The 4,478-nt window shown below is 37.9% G+C and overlaps 1 non-coding gene across 1 annotated transcript; it reads left to right on the plus strand.

Moving 5' to 3' along the window:
• The first annotated feature begins 3,340 nt into the window (after positions 1 to 3,340).
• TRNAL-CAA (transfer RNA leucine (anticodon CAA)) lies at positions 3,341 to 3,447 on the plus strand. Its single transcript has 2 exons — positions 3,341 to 3,378; positions 3,402 to 3,447. It is a non-coding gene; the product is annotated as a tRNA-Leu (tRNA).
• Positions 3,448 to 4,478: the final 1,031 nt, after the last annotated feature.

Consider the following 4,478-nt stretch of genomic DNA (forward strand, 5'->3'; position numbering starts at 1 on the left):
TGGGAGTGTGGGCTGATGTACTGCAGCTGAAGGTGCTACAGCATTAACTTCTTGAAGCCGCACCTGTAGTTCTGTAATAACTCCATTTTGTAGCGCTATTTGATCTTTGAGTTCATGAACATTTATTTGCAACTCCGTTACGTGTTGATTTTGCTGTTGAAAATTATTTGTACACTGGGTCTCCAGTTCTTGAAATTTTGCATGAAATTCCTGTAGTTGTCTTGAAGCAGAATGCATGTGGAAACTCAGATCCGAAAGTCGCTGTAAAGCAGATGGTTCTGACCCGGCGGGCTCCGTCATTTTGGGCACGAGTATCCTGTCACACTTCTGGTATCACAAACGAACCCAATAGCCAGGTATTTCTGAATTCAAAAGGATTTATTTTGGTATACAGATAAATCTCCAGTGTCCAACAAATAAAGTCCAAAGTAACAAGAGTATAAAGGTCTGGTGGAAGTATCAAGTACTTGTAGTCCAAATCACAAGGAGGCAAGGTTCTGTGGAAGCATCTGGTTCAGATACAAACACAATACTCGTGCAAAGGCTTCATAACAGGAAGTGCCTTTTCTAGGCCCAAACAGGAAATGGGATCCAAGATGGAATCTTCATGAGACAGTCCCGGCCATCTTGGATAAGGGCTATTGTAAGGGCAAGTTCATAACAGAGATCCAAGATGGAAAATTCATGATGCAATCACGGCCATCTTGAATGAGGGCAAAACTAAGGGCAAGTACATAACACAGCTATAACAAGGCAGGTAAGAGCAATCTAAGTACCACAGTGGCCTCTTTGGTGGACAGTGGTACTACAGGCAGAATACAAATATATACAAAGGTCCAACAAAGTACCTGCAGACAGGAGCTGCAGAATGCAGGTCGTGACAAGAAACACTTCGAAAACAGTATACACATCTGTAAGCTGAACCATAACCTTTTTCTTTAAGAGAAAAGTTGTATTAGGTGGATGGGAGTAGGAGGGGGAGGTGCAGAGGACAGGTCTGATTCCTTACTTGCTTTCACATTAAGTAGAGCAGGAATTGAGTGTCCAACAGTAGATGGTATAAAGAGGGTGGTGCTCTTGAGTCAGAGGGAAAGCTGATGGCGGGTGGGACTTCCCATTGTGCATAGGTCTGGGTGGGTCTGGGTGGAGGATCAGGGGGTAGAGGCAGGGCCGGATTAACCCAAGGTCTAACTGGGCTACAGCCCAGGGGCCTCGGGCATCCAGGGGGCCCTTGACAAAGCTCAGCACAATAATTGAACAGGACGGGGGCGGGGGTGGGGGTGCCCCCGGCCCGATCAATGCTGAGCTCTGTCACTGCAGTCCTCCTTCTCCGACGCTCAGTAATCTCCTTACTGAGGAGATCTCGTGTTTAGTGTGCAGTAGGAGGATTTTTGTTGGAGGTAAGATGGGGACAGCCATTGTCCCTTTCTACAGAAGTTGGTGGGATATTTAAGGTTTGCTTAAATCCAACTCTGACACTTGAGTGTGAACGTCACTGGAGAAATCAGGGTTGCCACAGATAGGGAAGTTTAGTAGAATTTACTAAGAGTATAAATCCCAAGGTAGTTCTGGCCAGTTTAGGGAGTTTGATTTAATGTAAAGCCACAAAGTTCTTCCTGGTGTGGAGTAGGACATAGCTATCAGGGAGAAATGCATTGTTAGATAGTATAAGTTTATGATACTGAGGTCTATTCCACCTATAAGGATAGGTTTCTTCAGAATGTGGGCGGATAGACTTGGAGGCCTGTTATTCCACATTAACCAGTGGAGGAGTGTGTCATAAAATATCATCAAGCAAGCAACATGCATTTTTCGCCATTTTCATTAAAATATGGGTTTGCTCTATGCAAGAACTTAGCCGATGTCGCTGCAAGTGTTGAGTTAAGTTTCTCTATTGTGTATACTATCCCTTTTCATATTTTCAGATTGTGTATTTTTTGAGAAGTTTATCTTTTTTTAAAAACTTTGTATTTATTCAAGAAATATGTACATATGCAACAACAATAAACATTAGAAAGCATACAATAGGGTTTATCCATTATATTTTGGTGCAAAACTGGAGTGTGAGGCAACAGTTCAAAATCTAACAATAATTTATATCAAATACAAAATTGCAGAATGAGGTAGCTTACACTTCATAAATGTTCCCAGACCATTAAGAAATGTTTCTGATTTATTTATTATTAATTTTTTTTTACATTTATTTATCAAAGGATGACAATGACTAACAGAGTTAGGCCTGATCATCCTTTTTTGCTTTGAGAAATTTATGCCGGGTTATGGGCGGGTTACCGCTGGCCAAAACCTTATTTTTCCTGGCTATTGCTGTCCTCATTGAGCTCAATGTGGGGCATCATTGCTATTAATCAAGAGCAAAATGTTTTATTTTCAAAGCAATAGTTTGTCTTTAAACGCTAATGGTGTCAGTTGTATGAGAGAGGGAGATGCTCTGCAGAATCATCATAAAAAAAACTTCAAACACACAGGAAGGAAGAGAGTAACAAGACCGCATGTAGAGAAAGCTGACTTTATTTGTCTCCATATCAGTTCTCTATAATCCCATATATATATATATTTATATATGTGTATATATATATATATATATATATATATATATATATATATATATATAAATGTCATTATATTTTGTATTTTGTGTTAGATCATCAGATTTGTTAATCAGTGTTAAACTGTTTGTTAAACAGTTGTATATATTACCCTTATACTTCCCTTGGACAAGCTTTAGTCAGTTATTCACAAGTCAAACAACAGGGCTCAATAAGGATAGCTTTTTATTAAGATAAGGGTATCTCTTGTTTTATTTAATCTATAGGCAATGGGCAACAATAGGCAAACCATATGGAAAATAAATAGTTAAAAACAAGCATACTATTTAATATATGAAATGAACACACTATTTATCAGAAGCACTTTGCTGCCACCTAGCGTTTACTTGGTAAACTCTTGTTCTTTAGTCTACAATTTACGAACCTCGCACCCAGAAACGAGAGTTGAATTGTAAGAATATGACCTTCTGGAAAATGTTTCTTCAAATTTAACTGTTGTGGTCACTTTTAATTTATTTATAGCTAGAGTGTTTTATTTTTCAGAATGGACTACAAAGGCATAGTTGCAGCTCTATTAAGGAAGTGAGATCTCTGTATTTGTGCCTTCTTTAACTGGGATATTTGCTATGATGATAATAAAATGCATATTTCATAGATTGATATTTTGTTTAAAAGAATAGAACCAAATCATATAATACACTATGGTGGTGTGTTATATTGTATTATATATGAAAGCCCAACTTATGAAAGCCCAACTGCAGATAGCTACGTGTGTCAGGATGGCCGAGTGGTCTAAGGCGCCAGACTCAAGATAGTATCTTCCCTAACTGGGTGTTCTGGTCTCCGAATGGAGGCGTGGGTTCAAATCCCACTTCTGACAAAATCTTTTTTTTCTGTATTCTTAACGATGTTAAATGTACTATTACTTTCACTAAATATTGTCAAATCCAAACATAATCACTGTTTTTTTTACCCTTTGGTGACCATAGAAATTATCTGTTTCTTGCTATGTGTAGGCTACATAGCAAGGTGTTTTGTGGGTTTTTATTTTAAATCATAATGCTCAACAAAGTAAATTGTTTTCTTTTGGTAGCATACTGAAATAAATATACTGATATGATTAGTTATCAATTATTATTATTAATAGGGTTTAGTTGGAAAAATGGACAGCAAATAAGGATAATCTACCTACATATGTTTATATCCATATTGTATATTTATCTCATATAATCTATCTATCTATCTCTAGGTTATATATTTATCACATATACATTCATCCATATCTGATGCATTTGGCTATTTCTCCTCTTTATGACAATAGCGAATATATGAACTAAAAGAAGGGCAGAACTCTGTGGCCAATGGTCTCCTGAAATCCTCTATCCTTTCCCACAAATGTTTTCTTTTCCTTTGATTAGCTGACCAATTAGCACATCTGTAGTGTATTCCTAAATTAGACTGACTACATCTTAGCTTCATTCTATGGGGAGACGTATGTGATTTCTACACTAAGTGGGATTTTCTCACAAAGTGGACGAAAATGCACAGTTAGACAACACAGTTGGCCAAACATTGGACTACATTTGACTTGATTTTACTCCCAGCAATAAGCTACATCTGCCACAGCCTATTTCTGCACTACTTGTCTATTTATATGGAAGACTGCTAAGAGGTAATTCTTAAAATACCCTTGCTTTTTGCTTTTACCCCTTTTATCACAATGTTTCACAAATTGCTTTTCTTAGTCTCATTTCATGGCATGATCTTTAGGACTGTGTCATCTTTCACCCCTCCACCAACACACAAATTTGTTCATATTGCACCTGCATTACTCCACTCACCTCTATTTAACACCCATGAACTGTTGTCCTATTTATTATCTCTAACAAGTACAGCCTCCACCTGTCGCCA

Source organism: Mixophyes fleayi, chromosome 10 (assembly GCF_038048845.1).
Source record: "Mixophyes fleayi isolate aMixFle1 chromosome 10, aMixFle1.hap1, whole genome shotgun sequence".
Lineage (NCBI taxonomy): Eukaryota > Metazoa > Chordata > Amphibia > Anura > Limnodynastidae > Mixophyes > Mixophyes fleayi.